General features: G+C 45.3%; 1 long non-coding RNA gene across 1 annotated transcript in view; it reads right to left on the minus strand.

Annotated features, from left to right (window-relative positions):
- Window positions 1-8,561: 8,561 nt before the first annotated feature.
- The window catches only part of LOC146203286 (uncharacterized), a 67,356-nt gene continuing 55,390 nt past the window's right edge, over window positions 8,562-20,527 (minus strand). Inside the window, exon 3 of the long non-coding RNA XR_014702343.1 lies at window positions 8,562-8,760. This is a non-coding gene — a long non-coding RNA (uncharacterized LOC146203286). The remainder of the gene's footprint in view (window positions 8,761-20,527) is intronic.

The following is a 20,527-nucleotide window of genomic DNA, read 5'->3' on the forward strand; positions in this document are numbered from 1 at the left end:
CAAGTAAACATAAAAAAAAATACATAAAGTACCATCCCCACCGTTTTCCTTGGCTTCGCCGACTGTTGGCTTCCTTCCTTCATGTATTATAACGAGCACCCTCATTTCCCCTTAATTGATCTGCTTATATATATATATATATATATATATATATATATATATATATATATATATATATATATATATATATATTTGCTTTTCAGCTCTCAATACGGAGACTTTGTCTACAAACTACAGGTTAGAAGAGCGTGTTGTCGGGCTAGTTGGTTCTGCATAGTATATAAGAGAAATGCGCGACAACTTGGGCGGGACACAGGAAGAAACACATACAACAGTTCACGAGCGCAGGTCTTTCTCATTGGTCGGCATAATAGTTTCTTCGAATGTATCCTGTCTGCCAGACAGAATTCCGTCATACTCTTGACTTCATCAAGGCTCCTCTCTCTTTAATGTCTGCTTATTCCTGAAGCAAAAGTTTAGTTTGGTAGGACAGAGACGTGAAAACATCAGAAGGATAAGACAGCACGGCACGGCAGCCGATGGTCATTCGATTAGAAGACTCAGTAGTACGCTTGGAGAAATATAAAGTAGCTAGTTTGAAACTTCAGCTTCAAAACGAGAAGATTTTGGCTGGAGTTCTAGGAAATGTTGAAATGAAATTGATTTTTTGTTCTTTGTTTGCAAACTTCGTAAATACAACGGAATAGGAGATTTGAAGAAGCGTTCTAGGCTGTAAGAATAAATAACGCTATTAACGTACCACTTACAAAATGGGCCGCATGAGTGGTCGTCTGCTCTCGAGGTACGCAAACAGTGCGGTATAAATGTATACCTTCAGAGCAATTCAACACAAGCTCTGTCACTTTGACTATAACTGCAATAAGGAAGTCTGATCACTCTTCCCTGTTCTAAATTATGAAACCGTGCCGTGCACTTAAGGTAAATTGGCATACTACGCGCCTGCATTCAGGTAATGCGGTCAGGCAGAAATTATCCACCCACACATTGAGGAGAGAATCGAGATTGGCTTCAACAGCGCGCGACCATTACATTGCGTGATTTCAGGAAATGTCTGCGCCACACATATCTGAGCACCGGCGGTAGCAGCAATTTTTCTGCGCGACCATCACGACATTCGCACCACCGCATTAAACTGAGCACGCGCCGCAGGCGATTCGCTTGTACGGCCTGCGTTTATGGTGAATGGTAATCGTGGATGCGCCAATTGCCAGACCACGAAACTTAAGTTAATATCTCGGGGGGCTAATGCTCGTGTGCTGCTACTGGGTCGGTTCTTCACAATGGTGATTGTGCGTGACAAGCTGGCGTTGGCTACATGGGTAGCAGTCATCTGCTCTCTGTTTGTTTTCCTTAGAAAGAGGGAAAGAGGGGGGGGGGGGGGGCGGGGAACGCTCAATACGTCATTGCTCCGTCTCATATTGTCGTCCGTTTAGTAAGTTAATGGGGTTGAGGATTGAGGAGCGCACCCTATTAAACGGAGGTAGCCTAAAAACTCAACAAAATAGAAAGAAGGGACTGCTGGTAATAATCAATGTTAAACCGCCGAACATACAAACGAAGAGACATCGTGTCCATGTTCTCATCTGTGTGTCTTCGTTTGTATGTGCGCCGTTTTAACATAGCCTAGAAGCTGTCAAGAGGAAGCGAAGCACATGTAAAAACCAGGTGTGTGCGAGACGAAGTGGTAATGCCATTACAAACATAGATAAGACAGTATACGCAGCTGAGGAGTTCTACATCGTTCTATAGAGCAGCCGAAATAATGAGGACAGTAATGACGAAGGCAGGGGTGCAGAGGAATCGTACCTCCCCGCGGTGACGAAAAAGGAAGTAAAGAAAGCCTTAGAAACAATGGAAAGTGGGAGACTTACAAGGACTGCACTTATACTTTACTCCAAAACCGAATACTTAAAATGTTTTACCACAGTTATTCAGTATCGCTTTATAGTCGTGAAACTTCCCCGTCACTATGGAAGAGCTTGATACGCTTCCCAAAGCGGCCGCACGGCGACACTGATCGACTTTTATCGGGGGCATGTTTTTTCTGGCAGCGTAGCGGGCTGCTCTGTAACTGCGTATAAAACAATGTATCGCAGACTGCGGTTGCGGCATTTTTGTTTCGCGGCGTTTCGTGACATTGGCGCGAGAATGCGTTTGTTCTCGCAAAGGCATTGGGTTGTGTGAGCGATGCCATCAGATTGTTATTTAGTAACAGCTAGTAGCTGATTAGTAAAATAAGTTATCGGCCTTTGATTTGACTCCCCATGCGTGCGTTTTTGAGATAAATGTTTTTGGACATGGAGAACAATTCCCGAACGATAAGTTCGCAGTGGATGGGAAAATTGCGTTCTTGAAAAGGTATCCAAGCTGTGTAGCTGTTGCGAATATGTTCGTAGGGGTCCGACGTCATGTAACGAAGATAAAACTACTTCATCGGCCATCTCCAAAGCTACGCCCTATGTCATTCTTTCTGAAATGTCGCCTAAAAATTTTCACTCGGGTAAAGATCAAGGCATACTGAGCAGCCAGAGGAGGAAAAACGAGCTTTTATGTTGAAATTTCCCTTAATGCCTTTTGTAGTATATTGCCGCTGAGCGTCGCACTATGTTTTACGCTGGAAATCCTACGGTACGAGCCTTATAACTTTGCTACGCGAGGTGAGACCGGATATATCTTGATCGATCGACGCCACGCCTCACTGCATCCACATTGTTCCAAATTGCTGTAGCTGCTCTTGCCACCTTGTTTCGATCGTGTCTTGTCAATTTTAAATTGAGCGCGGCAGAGAGTGGCGGGCATTCTGCTCTTCGGCCACCGTCAAGCACTTTTTTGCAAGTGTCGCCACCTAGTGTACGTTACTTTGCGAGCATAAGTCAACCGATTAAATTGCTTCTTTCGTAACCCTCACTTCAAAACTGCCGTCACCCCTGCCTGACCGCATGAGTTCGGCATTTTGTATGAGGCGCTGGCTCTTTCATCTTACACATCTACACTGCCGATGACAGCGGCTGAGTTGGAGAAACTAATTTAGACTGCTATATTAAAGACCGTGGTGCAGTGCTTTACTACGTACCTAAGCACGTCAAAATTCACAATGGTGTTATTCGATCACGGACAGAGAAGTTAGCGACCGCGAGTCGTACTTTACATAAATTGGAACCATGCTGAGAAAACGGTAAACTATGCCCGACAAAATGCACAATAATAAATTGAAAAGATTGAGAAGGGAAAATGCCTTCTACTGTGATAGTTGCCAGCGAGATCTAAGGCACTGCGATTCCTAAAGGTCAGCACCTGAATCCTGCGCACGGCAGCAACCAATGCGTCATTGATTGATTGATTGATTGATTGATTGATTGATTGATTGATTGATCAATTCATTCATTCATTCATTCATTCATTCATACTGCACACCAGAAGCTGGCCCAAGCAGGAGCAGGAAGGGCAATACAATACCAAAGCATGACAATGCAGATCACAATCGAAAGTTATGAAAAGGATGCGTGTTTGTCGACTACAGCCTGAGACGCTTAATGAAGCATTAAATCCTTCAGTGAAAACCCACGCCAAGTAGTGCTGAGCCTGCTGCAGGATGAAGTGCTGTACTCTTAAACGCGTGTTAAGGTCGGGCAACCACAAGATCAAGTCGGGCGAGCAGCCCAAGCGCAGTACGAATCCAATGAGTGCTGTCTGCTAATACAGCCTGCATTCATTAGTATGTTCTAGGTTAAGGAGCCACCTTTCGGCAATGTTTTAGTGTCCCATTATAAGCATGACAAATCTTCACGCAGCAGCCAGCAGATCGCTGGTAAAGAGTCGTGTGGGTCTCCGCCGGCAGCATTTTCTTCATACGAACGTCATCGGGACTACAGTACGAATCTGATGCAAATACAGGACGTCGGCTTTAAGTTAGCGCAAATAATAAGAACTGGAAACAACAGCGTGGGCGTGATAGGAAGAATTCTGGGTGCAGCCTCACCCAACACCGCCGGGGTAGCCAATAGTTGGCGGCACCCAGATCGGCGGTGGCGCCCCTCGCGGCTGTTTTTCACACCGAACCAAACTTGGATGGGAGTTTTATGATCATTAGGAGTATTGGACGACTATGGATATACTAAGAAATTACCTTGAGATGGGCTAGTTGATGGGCTGCCAACTCGAGTGCTCAGTTCAGATTAGAAACGAACTCTTCGAGATACTTGAATCCGGAGTGAGACACGCTACTGCTATAAGCCACGCAGGCCTGTTCGTGCGATAGCAGAGGGACGGAATAAGGGATGAGTGATTAAAGGTATTAATAGCAAATCGGTCGTACGTGAAAGGGGATTTGCAATGGGAGCCACAGAAGAGAGCCATCCAATCTTTCGTGTCGTGTCATTATAAGCAGAGCTTAAGTGTGCGCGACTTTTTTATTTACTAACAGGGTTCCTGAGAGCTAACTTTAAGATACCTTTTGAGATGTAGCAATGCCAGTGGCGACAGCTATCAAATAGCCGTGGATCGTGTCCACTGGTAAGCTCCAGAACAAAATTGTGGCAGGTAATTTTTTCAACTATTGTAGTTACGCTCCTGCTTGTGTTTAAAAACATGCAAGTCGTTGCTAGTAATAGCGACGTCTGTGTACGTATAAAATTGCGAAAGCGCCGCTATCCACGACGTTGCTACGATGCCATTTTTGGGTGTACCGGCGCGTCAGGCTGAAATGGACGACTTCGTCTACCCGAGAGTCATACGGGTTTTTTTTTTTTTTTTTTCATGCCTGGATAGCCAGTATTGGTTGCGCCACAGCGCGGTGGAGAGTAGCAGTTTTGAATTCCTAAATGTGAAGATTGTATTCGTTGGTTTTACTCTTAATTACGTGCTTACTTTAGTAAATAATTTATTTATCAGAACCAACTTTATTAGCCTTCCAACTGACGTTCTTCATCTATTTTCTGTCGTGTCCCACGACTGTTTTTAATATGCTGCAAAAGTCTCCTTTATGCGTCAAAAGGTGCATAGCGGCCAACAACGGCCTTCGCTGAAACACCCCGTTATGCTGTCCAAGGGGCATCGGTAAATCTTTTGAAATAGTGAAGAAATAGAAAAGTGAGTTAAGTGAACGTAAAAAGGTAGCGAAAACAAGTGCTCGTGGGCTGCTCTGTAGTGGATGCAAGAGCTTTTTCAGAAACCGCGTCTTTCAGCGCCGCGAAGAGTTAACGTTACTGGTATTTCCTTAACACGTAGTGGCGGCTCGCTTGTTGATTCATCATAAAGGCGAATACGGTGGAGTAGTAACATGGACCAGAGAAATAGACGCAAACGCAGCGCCTTGTTTGCGTCTGTTTCTCTGGTCCATGTTACTACTCCGCTGTATTCATCGGGTGTTTCCATCCGCTTTTGTGGTTTGAAATTCAAATACAGAACAATATAAATGAAGTAGGCGCAAAATGTAGGCTCGTAAGCATGTAGACTCAGGTCCCTAATCTTGCACAATTAGCGGATGGGCGCGCGATATGAATTTATCAGAAACGTTGTTTTCAGTGAGAAAAGAAGACGCGCACTGTTCGCCTCTGGAGTCGTTAAATATCGCAAGTGTCAAATGCTTGAAACTTATTAACAAGTTATAACTGCAGTAATTACAGCGTCATGCAACACTTTACATGTTTTTAACATAAACGCATTAAAAAATGACTCACACATGGAAGCGGGGAGGGAGGAACGGACAATAGCCTGCTTGATTTGAGCGCAGCTCTCTGTTACGCACTAGTACGTGAACTTTCTTTTCTTTTTCTTCTCCTCTGACTCAAAATACTCTCAGAGTGAAAAGTACAATTTCTGCTGGCTGAGCAGAGGTAACTAGCTCGCATTATTTATTATCGGGAGTTAATAAATCAATGCCTTTACCGGTTACTTTTTCAACTCCCCATTGCCCGTCACCGTTAAGCCCATCAAGGCTACAGGACATACATAGGTGCCCTAGTGAGGCCCAGAGAAGTTTCAAAAATTCCCGTGTGCTGGTATTGTATTACTTCAAATATCGTCAAGTGAAGCCGTAGTAACTGCAATCGTTTTTTGTTTTTGTTTTTTTACTACCTCATCAACTGTCAACTGTGCTGTTAAGGAGCTATGACTTTAAATAATGTCGTCGTCACGTCGTTATGGGTGGAATTTTCGACGAGTGTATACTGCTGCAGATCGTCGAGAATGCGACTGCCTTCGAAAGCGACAGGCAAGAATACTGACCACGACCGAGGACAGACCGCTCGATCGCCTAAAGAAGCCTACGCCAGGCACACGCATCTATTCCTCCGGTGGATCTATCTAGGTGGAGCATGGATTAGACCACAAATGTTTTTCTATCCAGCCGCAATAGCCTAATGGCTAACGCGTTCAAGTGCAGAGTCCAAGAACGCAGGATGGAAGCCCGTAGCCTCGCCGCGGTAGTTCCGTGTTCTCAGCCCATGAATGACTAATCTTGTGACGCGCGCGCACGACAATTAAGCTGGCCTATTACACCTGCCCTCTCCAAGGCGACGACCCGCTGTGGACACTCTAAAGCAACGCTTGAGAAGAGTCGGACCTCGGTTAGCAAAAGAACCATTGCTGCCCGAGAGCGGCCAGCCTCAACACGGAAACGAGATAACGCACGCGTGGGACTCAACTCTGAGCATGGAAATTGAACAGGCGTGAAGACTCCAATTCCGCTGGATGGCCGCGTACATGGAAAGACGTAATGTCGCTGCCGTAACAAGGCGTGACCAACGGCGGTAGATGCCACGCCGTCTTCGGAAGTTCCCGAGAACCACCTCATTTTCCAGGATCGCCGAAGAGCTGCAGGTGCCAAAAGACGTAGTCGACGAAGAGCCATAGCGAAGTTTGTAAATGTGATTCTACTGCACGCAATTAGGCCAGCTACCCTAAGTCGGGGGCCCCATGCGAACCGCACGCCTGATCCAATGGTACGGCTGGACGAGGACGTTTGCGGCGAAACGATTGGTCGCAGTATCTTACAACATCGGGTCTTCCCAACAAAACGGCGGGACAGAGAAGACCGCGAGTTATCATCCAGCTTACTCCAAGAAGTTCGAGCCCCGATTAGGAGACAGCTGAAGGCTAGTTATGTGGCTCCTTAAATCTGTTAAGGGTGGAGGCAGCTTCATTCCGACAACCTACAGGCGCCCCTGGCTGCTGCGACAGAGGAGCCTTGGACCTGCCTCGTGCCCTGCGGACAGAACCCGACCCCGCTTCAATGGGGAAGAGGACGTCGTTTCTCCAGCCTACAACCTCCCTGACTCCCAGGACCTCAGCCACCGACGGTACCATGAGACAATTCCGACCCTGCCAAGATGTTGAACGGACCGTCTACCCTTACAGAGAACCACATTCGGAGAATAAATGCTTTTAAATAAGCCGCCAATTGTGGATGTTGATTCGTTGCTTCCTCGCCTCAACACGACCACTAGTTTGACAACTTGACCTATTACATTTTGTGGCCCAAGACCAGGGATCTGAGGCTCCGGGTTAGATCACGATCGCGCTGCATCGCGCTTTGTCAGATGCGGAACTCGTGGCCGTCAACGATCGCGTTAAAGAACGACGGTGGGTGGTAGAAATTAATCCGGAAACGTCCATTACAGCATCTCTTATAGACGATGTCGATTGCGATGATTGTGAAGCGCAAAAAGATGTTCGTGTGCTGGGTGACGTCAGCGCACGTTGGAGAATCCGATATGGCCGGGATTTATGCATTCTCATTCTGCAGTTGCCTACGAGCAGCGTCTGGACGCTGTAACCGGACGCGAAATTGTTCTAAATATGTGTTTAATTACCATGGTAACGAATGGATGTTTAAGAAGGCGCTTCATGTTCATCATTTGTCTTTAGGATGAGCGAGCGAGCGAGCAGTCCTGGGAAAGTGCGTGTTAGAAAATGCCGAAACTGGCAGAGAGTGCAAAGGGGGGCTGCAAATGCATATAATCTCTGTAAGGCCTACCGTATCATGCGAATAATCTGGTTAATTAGCTCCTCAGTTACTAATGTACAGGGCATTTCAAGTTAAGGATATATCTTTCAAAATTCACGAAATATAAGCAGGTTTGGTCTGTTCAGATGGATAGCGTATAGAAAGGCGGACATTATCTGCGCGGTAGAGTGCAGTAAACAGACGGTTATTTATGCAAAATAAACTAAACAGTTTTTAATTTTAGTGTTTAGGGCCCTTCAGCATTGAAGGGCCCTAAAGACTTGAATTTTAGGGCATTGAAGTGCCCTAAAATTGAAGGCCTTCAGCATTCACGGGGTGTTCAGTTCATGAAGTTTCTAAATCGGCAATGGGATTCGAAATGTGAAATGTGAGAAATACGCTTTTCATTGGGCGCTAAGTTGGCTTTTTGACGCAGTGGAGACCGCTCAAAACGATATTCCTGCGCGAGGTGTCATCATGGCGATTGCGTAGAAAGCTCATACGTTGTAAAAGATGTAAACGTTTTCTCTATTTTCATCCAGAATTCGACAAAATGAAAGCGAGCAAGAAACATGAATACATACAGTGTGCCACTTCATGTGTTTATTACTGTCGCCAGTTTCTCGGAGTGCATCGCAGAACTGGGCACATTTCGGAGGCTCTCCAGCTCACTACTGCATCAAACTGTCTTGGTGGTTGGTATGCACGATTTACGTGAATGCTATTGTCACGTGGTGATGGGACGCTGTCGACCATGTTCGAGCAGACGGCGCAAAATTCAAACTGTGTTGCGGCTGAAATAATTGACATAAAAAGAAATGAACGATTCGGCGGAATATTCAGCAAGAAAAAAAAAAAAAAGGCTTGCTGCACCTACAAATGCTTCAACTGCTCGCTGGTCGTCGAAGAACGAGCTCAGAACAGCCCTCAGTCACACTCAGTTTGAAATTTGCGAAGAATTGACTTTCAAGACAAGGCGTGGTGGCCATCTACTAACATTGAATAGCGGGTAACAACTTGCGCGAGGCTACAATTATTCCGGATTAACCTGGCTGCATCTCGAATTACAGTCCTAGGCGGCACAAACCATCGGGTAAGTATTAGGAGTATGTTGCTAGCGTCTAACCATACATAGGACCACTGCATTGTGTGCATACTCCAATTTTGGGACAATTGTTACGCTGCTTGGAATGCGATGAGCTCACCTGTTGAGGGCTTTTGAGCACGAAAGAGCAAACATTACAAAGCTTCGTGCCAATTTTTGCGTCCCACTAGTGAACGAAAAAAAAACAAAAAAAAAAAACATTGCGGGAGGCAAGCTCCGCTTTAAGGATAGATGCGCAGTGACTTGAACACCGCCTTTTATTGCTAGATTCTTTTTTCTTGTTCGAACCATTTTCGGTTATAAAATTATTATTACTGTAACACAACCCAAACGTACATTAATAAGTCATACGCACCGCAATGCGTTCACTAAGTGCCCCTCTACGCTCGGTAACAGGGACTCTTCGTGGCCTATACGCTGTGTGCCCTGACATGCAGAGGACCAGGGTTCGAACCTCAATGGCGGCAAATTTATTTAATTAACTTTCTTTTCATTCCTGAAATATCTAAATTAGAGAAACCTCCTCGCAAATTTTTGCCTCATTTGGACCTTTTCCTAATTCGCTAATAGATTTGTTTTGAATGCGGGGTGTTTGTAATTCCCGCAATTCCCGCACGAGATCATTTGGTTGGGACGTAACAACCATGTCTACCAACCTGGATTTTTCCTCATGAATATTTCCCACAGACAGTGCAAACTACTACCACAACTAGTATTACGCCGACGGCTTTTCGACCGAATGAGCCGTACACGCTTCGAGCAAAAATAATCACCGTAATAATTTAATTTTACGGTTAAGAATAGCGTTTCCACAGCAGTCAGGGAACAAAAATTGCATAATTGAACAGCGTAGGAGTAATGCAGCGAAAAGCTATGGGAGTATAATTTCTCAATCTGCCGCTATGTCTTGATAGTTTAGTGAATGAACAGCTTCCATGGGTAACTTAAACTGGTCAATGCAATCTGGTCAGCGCTCGTTGTGTCGTCCTCTAATCTTGTGCTCCCGTCCTGTGTTCCGCGCTGTTATCCTCAAGATGCATAACCAACATGCCCAAGCTGCTATTCTAGCAATCTGGTGAAAAGAACAAGCAAGGGCGAAACACTCCAGGCCAATCTGCACGTCTTACGTGGGTATTTCTTGCTACGACAGCTGTAAATCCGCACATTGAAGCCTGCTCGCCTGGGTGGCTGACTGGAACGTACCACTGGCCAAGACAACTTGAACGCCATTTTGATGGTGAAAAACCCCTCTGGCTGAACCCACTTTGGTAACCTCGATGCCTTTGATTTTCCCTGGATGCGCGGTTAGTTTCATCGAAACGACTATTAGCAGATACCGACGAATTCATTTGTCTCGTTTTTTACATCTATACATATCATGACAAAGCTACGCTCATTGAATTTATCACAATGTCGGTAAAATACGTGAGTATGAGAAAAAAACGCGCAAAACGAGGCATCGTTATCTGTTAAAATCATAACGTAAAATGGGATGACAGGCTGTTTGACCATGTTTTATGTGATGCAGCACCACACATGTACAATAACTTCGCCTTGATTATCTGTTTCCTTGATTCCGTACAGTATATACCTCTTCTGCGAGCGTTTAGTGCGTTCCTCTTCTGCCAGACCTCATATCGTGAGACAACGAGTAGTCTAAATGAATCCCTTGGATGAGGTTTCACAACATATCGAAGCACTCAACTAATTTTGCGTCGCACTTAGATCTGGTCTAAACTTTCATTGTTCCCTACAATTGTTACAAAAATTGTCTCCGACAATTACGCCTGGCAGGTATGGAAAATTCAGGCAGGGTGCCTCTACTTATGGAGCAATACGAGCCCCTGAACGCCTATACACGGGCCCAGGGAAATACGAGTGGCGGTGCTTCATCATAAGAACAATTTTGCAATATTGCGAACGAATTCACGCGAGCGGGTCATTCATTTGTCTTCGCGAGCGCAGCAAAGAACACGTGTCAGGTTCTCTTCGTAATTACCGTGGTGTATATGAGGTGTGCTAGCTTCCAAAATTGCAGGAAGCGCAAGCAGGCGACAGCCAAAGGGAAGACGTGGGCTGGAGTCATCGCTGCATATTGCTTTCATTAGTTTGACGTCTTGCTAGAGTTGTTCCCCACAGCCAAGCGGGCAAGCAGTACCTGGCCGAGACGTTCTAGCCGGCTGGCCAGCCAAACTAGAGGAAGGTTTTTCGACCTGGTACGCAAGCCAGGAAACAGTTTTGCTCGTGCGCCATAGAAAAGCTCACCAGGTGCACCCATGGGGAGCCTCATACGATTCTATTCTCAGCTCGGCTCATTCGTCTCCCATTCGAGGACCAGGTGATAGATAGTAAAGATGCGCGAAAATTCGAGAACAAACGAACACACACACACACACACACACACACACACACACACACACACACACACACACACACACACACACACACACACACACACACACACACACACACACACACACACACACACACACACACACACACACACACACACACACACACACACACACACACACACACACACACACACACACACACACACACACACACACACACACACACACACACACGCACGCACACGTACGCACGCACGCACGCACACGCACACACGCCCACGCACACACACACACATGCACGCACGCTCGCACGCACACACGCGCACGCTCTGATGTTAGCGAGTCTTCCAAAAGTGCAAGGCACAGCTGGCGTTGGGACGATAAGGCAGAATCCAGCAGCCTGTTGTTCTTTGACGCGCTCTCCACAGCGCTCCTAAAAGATAGCCGGGAAGAGACAAGGCCTCCTTGAAGGAGCCAGCGTAACAGCGTAATGCGTGAAGTATCGCCTGGCTCTGCTCCGCCATTTCATACCGCGGCGCGCTGCGCTGAAGCCTCAGCGGAGGCGCGACTGACGGCTGGCAGCTACGGGCTCTGATCTATGGGTCTATCCGGTGTCGCCTATTCCGGCTCAGTTGATCTGCAGCGACCCAGGAGGAACGTTGTTCACGGGGCGCCGCCATCGATTCATCCTCGTCTCGCGGGATATTGGATATTTGTCGCGTCCCAGCCGGCCGCGCTCCGCTGCCCTACCGCGGTTTCCCGCCGTGGGCACCGAGCCATCGCGTGGCGCAACGGCCGCAGCTGCTTTGTGTCCGCAGCTAGACGCGCCGGCTGTTCAAACTTCTGGCCTGCGCGCAGAATACCGTTCGCGAGAAGTTCCCGCTTGTAGCCTAATATTTCAACTTTTTCCTATATTTTTCACATATTGTCCGTTCCGCCTGTATCACTTTCACATCTCGGCGTATCCATCCTAAGAAATTTTATGGCAGTAAGTCCCGGATATGGCTCTGGCGTCCTTTTTCAAAGGAAAATTTTATTACCCTTGGCTGCTCCTGCGCCTACTTTCTGCGAAGTTTCATTTACTTCGTCAAAAAGATCAGGTAACGATGCCGCGCGCGTAAAAAACGGAGCCTCAACTGTCACCTGATAGTGTGGAGTCAGTGACCTTTTGCTGTTTAAGTAGGCAAGAAGAGAGTAGAGGCTTTTCAGATATTGAGACTTTGAAGAAATGTTCTAGGCTGAGACGAATATGAATTTTTATCTGAATGCTAAGTGTGCTAGAAAGCTGTGTGGGTTAACTTCTGCTGCCCTGTGAGCCGAAGTCAGGAGGGGAGTGCATTTTAGAGCAGCCGGTCCTCTGCTGCACTGACAATGCGTGCGGAAAGAGTTTTCTATAGGTTTACCATGGCTGGTGCTGAGCATGGTTATCTAACGATTACTTCTAGAAAAATTCATTATGTAGTCAACTCAAGACGATGGGGATGGCGAGGACCATGCTTCTACAGCAGAGTCAAGTTCAGGATGTGGTGTGGATTGCAGTATGATGCACGGGGTTTTAGTCGACAGAAAGCTCGCTTTCCTCAATGAAAGCTTTCACGAGGCATAAACAATTTAAGGAACAAGTGACAACTGCGGCCAGGACACCCGGGCCTCAAGTGCGCTCAGTTATACATCCGCGTGCCATCACAGTGCGATGTCTAACATGGCTTTGGGAGTAAAAAGTTTTTTATCTTGTCAACAGGTTGAACTACTAAAGAAGAAAGTCCATCAAATATTTACTGGTAGGAGCGAAAATAGAGAAATTGGGCATTCGCTTATAGCTTTTACCGAGAGTGGAGGCCATAGCGCACAAAGAAGGAGACTCTGGGCTATCATGACAGAGTGGGCAGTAAAAGTAGGCAGTAAGGTAGTCAGTACGGGTAAGTACTAGTAAGCGCTCTTGGGGCAGAAGAGGCGTGATTAAAAACAATACAACATGGAAGCAATTGACCCAAACAAGAGAACAAGAGTGAGAGAACATACAAGTTTTACAGAAATATTTTAGCTAATCGCCATAAGAAAGTGCAATATAAAAAGAATTGCTCATCCATTAAAGACTGAAGGTAACTGAAGGCGCCCAAAACAAAACTAGGGAACATAAAAAATGACATATACTAGCTAAACGATCAGGGCGGTAAACTGATTACAAATATGGTAGCCGAAGAGTTTGTGGATTTATAATGGTTGAAACAAGGACGATAATGACAAAGGTAGCGGTGCAAAAAACAAATACGACCCCCCCCCCCCTTCCTTATGAAAAGGGGAGGTAACGAAAGCATTAGAAACAATAAAAAAATGTGAAATCATTCTTGGAGGACTAGAGGATAAGCTGAAGAACGAGGGAGAGACCATGGTAGAAATACCGCGGCCTTTCTGTATCATGCCACATCACCACGAGCGCTTTGAAATTTTCTCGAAACTAATAGAGGTCGCTTAAGGTTCGCTTTAATAGTTACACATAAAGTCCCGTTTTCCTTCTTTGCCTCCTTTAATGTACGCCTCTGCAGCACTGATACACGTGCTACTACGTCACACACCGAACAAGGCATTATCTGGACCCTCCTCTAGCCCGCTTGGACCAGCGAGCTTTTGTGGCCTATGATAAGCGTGCTCGTTATGCACACAGCTGGCCTGCGTTCGATCCCCAACACTTGAAATTGCGCTATATTTATTGAATTATATATGTTAAACGAACGGTAGTTACTGACGTTCTAGCCGAAATTAAGAAGAAGAAATGGGCATGGGTATAACATGTGATGTGCAGGCAAGATAACAGAAGGTTCCTTAGTAACTGAATAGATTCTGGGAAAAGACAAGTGTATACCAGATGACGCATCATAAATCAGGCTGAGACTTAAAGCTTACAAAATTCTGTACGCACCACAGCAAAACGTTGAGCATGGAGGAAAACGAATTCTGAGCACAGACTTGAGAATAAAATTCGCATAAAGTCGGCACCATCATGAGACTGAGACTTAAAGCTTACAAAATTCTGTACGCACCACAGCAAAACATTGAGCATGGAGGAAAACGAATTCTGAGCACAGACTAGAGAATAAAATTTGCATTAATTCGGCACCCAGAGCTTTTTAGGTGGCAAATCGGTAATGCGTGCCAATCTCTGCACGTGTGGTATTCCGTGAGACAGGTTCATCAAATATGTTGTAGAGTCACGCTATCTGACGCTTTTAACCTTCGCAGTTGCACAGCTGTCGCAAGGTGTGGCTAAACGCCGCGCACGTGGTCTTCGTGTTCACCCTCGAGACGCAGATATAAGCTGCTGCCCGAATAAATTGGGTACACACAGAGGTTGAAAATGAAGACGTCCACCATCGCCCTTTTGGGCCTCCTGGTCCTGCTGGCTCTGTCCTGCTGTCAAGCGTACGGTGAGAACGCAAGGATCTCGACTCCACGAGTATAGTTTTTGTCTCCCAGGCCTCTGGGAATATTGAAGGTTTTTAGTTGTGTTCTGCGTTAGCCGGAACCGTAAAGAGAAGTGTTCTACACGTTTATGTGAAAGAGAGCCTTTACCTGCGGCACTATTTTTTGTGCAATGAAACTTATTCCCATCGTAACTTAAATTCGTCGACCTAGCGTAAAGCTGTGTTAGTGAAAATGACTTATTGTGTAACTTTTTATTTAACAGTTGTGAAATGTTCTCCATGCATAGCTTTTATTTACATGAAAGAACAATCTTACCTTCTCGTTTAGATGTATCCCACGGTGAGCTTTCTTACTAAACCACTTCGAAGAAAGTTTACCGAAAACAATCTTCGAGGTGCATTTAGCCTGTTTTTTATGCCAGGTGTCCTCGCTAGAAGGTAACCAAGCGTCTAAAAAAATATGCATTGTTCCCAGCAGTCTGAGGCAAACCGAGGGATGTCGAGCGTGGCGTGACCAAGTTTGCGTTATTTTTTTTGCGTTCCACAAAGTTGAAATCATTAAGTGCTAACTACAATTTTTTATTTACCCGCTTCGTCAGCAAAGTGTCAATTCGTAAGTTTTAGATCGTGTTGAAAAACGGCTGTCTCGAATGTTTCCACAAAGATGTCATTTACACAGGTTTATTTACCGGCCTTCTAAAAAAAGCCACCGAGTGACCAGCTGCTGGCACATTCGCTTCGCCCAGTGCACACGCATAGCTCGAACGAGAAACGCTCTCCACAGGAAGGCAGAATTCGTTCTCTTGAGGCGAGATTTGGGAGGCTCAAGGAGCATCTTTGCCACGTGGAAGAACTTTTTTTATTGATAGCGACATAATTTAATGCCGATGAAAAACAGAATGAAAAAAGAAAGCTACTCTACAAAAACTGCGCGCATCTTACTGAAAACGTTTCATTAAACTATTTTTATGATTATTTGAATTCTCTGCTTTAGAGTTCGCTCCTGAAGCCGATAGCAAAACGTTAGCTATTAGCCTTTGCTAATAATTTACCTTAGAGAACAAAAAAAAAAAGAAACAGTACAGACTAGGTTACGTGAACCTCAATAGCTCTCACTTTGTTCGACTGAGCAGGGGCACTGATTCTTTTTTAAACGCTTGTTTATCTTTAGCTCGGGCATCGTGTATATTTGTTCGCATAGTAGGTGTCAATGTACACCATTTAATAAAAAAATATGTGTGTTTGTTGTTCGTTTACATCTCATTGGTTTACACACTTTCTATAAGACCTTCACTTGATCAAAGTTATCCTTTCAAATGCCAGGGTCCTCCAAACAAAGATTAGGCCTTAGGCCAATCTTAACAGTATATATATATATATATATATATATATATATATATATATATATATATATATATATATATATATATATATATATATATATATATATATATGCCTACCGCGCTTCCCTGGCAGCACTGGCAAAACTTAAAACAAAACTCGTATACAATTAAGTATGGCTAATTTATCATGAACGAGAACTGATCTTAAAAATGTCAATCGGCACTTCACGCCAGCCATCCCAAAATGCGAAAGCGAAAACTGGCAACAAGAGAGAGGCATCGGTTCTAGTTTGGTATACCAAACGAAATACATCGAGGAACATGCACAAACACATAGAATGACCCAGCGCTAATGTGCACTTCATAATTGGTGTTTGTCCGGGTTCTTTTCGCTGTTTCGTTGGCTCAGTCAGATTATATAAGGAAAAATTCATTGTGCGCATTAGCACCTCGAATAGCATTGCGTTTAGGTGAAAGATAATGCGGAGTTTCCGATTACAGCTCGAAGCTCAGCATTATCCAAATGAAAGCCAATCGAATTTAAAAGTACTCTAGACCTCTACGCGACGCTCATGACCGCTACCTGAGAGTAAGAAGTCCCTGCGCTGCACTGATAAAGTCACACCAGCTTGTCCATGTTTCCACTTTTACTGAATTGTTGCTATTCAACCTAGGCGAATTTGGTCTGCAGGATACCAGCCGGGAAGAACAAAAAAAGGAAATAGCAATCTCTCGAATTTATGATGGACACTTTACAATCTATGGCTGGTACACGATATGGTATCAGATTTTTACTGGCCTAAAACCATTGAGAGAAGAGGCTGTCGATTAAAATTAAGAGATGGTTCCTTCCACTGTTGGAACAGGAGAACTAACTTTTTCGCGAAGAACAAAGTGACTGGAGAAATTTTTTTTTTTTGATCCTCACCCAATTGTGACAATGGTGTTGAATAAATCACGGTGCTTGTTTGTTGTATGTGTGGTATGTTATAATTTTGTTTTTGCAAGAACACGCACCACAGTGGTTTTTTGTAGTGTAGAGCATTGTTCTTATCGGGTTGCAACAAAAAAAAATGTGTCCCCGTAAAAATCATGCTGTCCTAGGAAATAAAATACCCGATTAAATGCTGTACTTCATCTGCAACATTTTAGGTCACATTTCCGTTTGCGAAAAAACAACTTTTTTTAGATATGATGTCGCTAAACGTTGGTGTCGTTATAATAAAAAGGTGCTGATAGTAAGAGCACACTTTTTTTTTTTTTAAATAAGCCAGAAATTACTTTGGACAACGAATATTCATATGTTACTAATATTCATTTCACATGCTCTCTATTACCTTAATTAATGCACTTCAACGCAGCGTGTGCGCAAATACTACTTTCAGTTTATCCAACTTTGAAAAGAATGCGAAAAAAGAAAGTTTTCAGCTCGATTTTGTATAGTAAACCATGCGTATGATTCTCCAACGAGATTTCATGACTTCAAAGCGATCAGAAAGTTTTGCAGTTTGTAGCGTAGGGAAGTAATTTCCGACTGTCTTGCTTGCTGCTACTCTACCGGTTTCCAAGAAACTTTACCTCCTTGTCAGTAAAAGACTGCACGTTCACAGTTAATAGGTCGGTTTCTTTTCGATTAGTATAACTGTCAGCGTTTTCATTGCTCAAGATGGGGCCGATCATGAGAAGCAAGGCCACCTGACCAGACAGCGCCGAGAAGAAGATGACGCCGGCGCTTCGGAACCCAAGGAGACCACAGAGGGTTCTGGCGGGGAGAAGAGAGGCAAGGGCAAAGGAAAAGGGAAGGGAAAAGGCAAACACAAATCTAAAAAGGAAGGTGGTAAAAGCAGCGAAGAAGAATGAATGCAGCTGAGCCTGGCATCGCTGAACTGCGAAGTTTTTCACTCGATGCCCACCCAAAGTAAGACGAATAAAAACTGAAACCAGAAAAAAAAAAAAAAAATCATTTCTCGCTTCTTTCCAGAATCTTTGGGGTGAATATTTGGATATTTTAGCTACTTGAGGAGGTCCTGTACGGCCACTTGGCGTCACGCTCAGGGATTCTTTATATTCCACGAAGACAACTTCAATAGACACACAGACTGTAAAGTTTTTTTTTTTCCTGAACAGCGGAAGAATATTCTTGTAGGGGCTCTTTGACTTGCCGATATTTAAGCACCTTAGATTTGCACAACAACCAGCTTTGGGACGGCTTTTTAGTGTGTGCCTGTAGATTCAGCAAATGACTTTAAAACGCGCTGTCAGTTCAGGACGTTGGTATATGACGTACACGTCCTCTGTTCGTGTTCGTGTAGCGCTGTTTACTGAGTTTCTTAATGCGCCCTTCTTCCTGAACCCACTCTGCTCCTGATTCGAGTCAGAAATCGTACAGAAATAATCCATTGTCGCTCCTGCTCTTTACGTTCTTGAACATGCACATAGAAAATGCGTATTTCAGAGAGAGGGAAAAGACGCCTTTATTGTAACACGAGTACGTTATTATCCATGGTAACTGCAACGTATGGCCTTAACAAAAGTAACCGAGCAGCCGTGCCGCCTGCCGGAGCAGAGCGACAGAGCTGCGCTCTTCAGCCACGCGAGTAGACTTGCTGACGTAGTGGGCGGGTAGCAAGTTCGTCGTACGAATTCGCGCCATTGGGCTGAGCGAGGGCGCAGGCTTACGTCAGCCAGCTTACACTCGTAGCCGGGAAATAAGGCTCACCGCTTGAGAATGCACGCAGTGCCGCTGCTCGGTCTCGAGCTTGCTCCGGCAGCCGACGTGGCAGTTAACTTTTGACAAATATGATACGTAGCCTGACTACGAACCGCATGAGAGAAAAACCTCAGTACAAAGTTGACTTTGTAAGCAACCGGTTTGGCCAGGGATAACCTGGGTTTAAGCTGATTCTATGCGGGAACAGGGGGAGGGGTTCTGACTGATTGCATACATAGTTTGACTGCAATTATAGGGTAGACCTCGCTACATTTACCGCGGACGCGGTGGCCGAGATTATTCCGGACGTAGTGGACTGTAACGTACAGCCATAGACCGAGTTTTGAAACGAATGTTGGAATGAGCAGTCATTTAAACATCATTTAGAGAAGATGTGACTTAAAAATGATCATCTTAAACGGCCGTGGTGGCCGGTTTTCGATGCACGCGAGAAGCAAGACGTCCGTGAGCTGTGCGATGTCAGTGAACGCTAAAGGCCCACTGTCCATCCTCCGGTCGAAAATATTTTCTTCCCCGGTGACTGTGAGACTTCGCCTCTAGAACGCAAGGCCGCAAAATGTTTTTGAAAAGAGTAACTAATAACGCAGTTACAGCCACCCCAATCACCCGATTCTGTCGTATTTCTCTCGTTCTGTTCCCTCGCAAAGGTTTTTCACTCTCCTACCCGATCGTCTAGCCTCTTCAAGACAAATTCCCCTTCCTCCTCCGCGTTTGGCGGGAGGTGGGGCGTGGCACTCCGGCGGCGCGAAAAAAAGAAAAAAAGGGCAAGGGAGCGCACGCCTCTGGATTCAGTTGGGCCGTGGAGAGGGAAAAGCGCGCAGCGAGCGTTAGACACCCATCCTTCACCCTCAGACAGCGAGACGGACCAATGGATGTCGTTCTCTGGAAATACATCACTACTGCGGCTCGACGGGCCAGCGCAGGAAACGGGGAAGCTGGCTTCCCGAAGGAGAGCATGAAAGAACTTTTATTTGTATTTTCGTTGCTTTGCGGCGTGCGTGTCACTGTAGAATTTTGCACTATATCCGGTACCTGATCAAAACACTGGGCTCCTTCGCCTAAAAGGTCCCTCCCTGGACAGTGGCCCTTTAAAGAACCCCGGGTGGTCGAAATTTCCGACACATTCCGCTACGGCGTCTCTCCATAGGCTGAGTCGCTTTGAGGCGTTAAGCCCCATTAACCAAGCCAAACCCATACTTGAAAACAAACTGAACATGTGCGGGTATCGAATGTTTTTACTTTTACTCTTATTTTCATGGTTTTGTGTTCATTTTTATGTCACAGAGCAACTAAGGTTCCCATCAGCCAAACACTCATTGTCTGAGATACAGTAGCGTAGGCTCCACATTGTATCAATTATTACACGGATGTTTAGTATTACCCACACTTCGTTTCCAGTTGTGCGCAAGAATAAAAAGTGCAATCATGTGGTTAACATACGCATTAAAAAAACTTCCGAGAGCACGCACTGCAGAATCGGCAGTGGGAAAATGCGAAAGCTTGAGCGTTGCTGCTGCACACGGTACATCGCGCGCCCCTCAAGCCAGGGCTCATGCCGCACGTTGGAAACTTCCTTTCCCTATGACACTTTCGTTGTGGTGCTCCT

This window comes from Amblyomma maculatum, chromosome 1, assembly GCF_055883805.1.
Source record: "Amblyomma maculatum isolate TAMU_Amacu chromosome 1, ASM5588380v1, whole genome shotgun sequence".
Lineage (NCBI taxonomy): Eukaryota > Metazoa > Arthropoda > Arachnida > Ixodida > Ixodidae > Amblyomma > Amblyomma maculatum.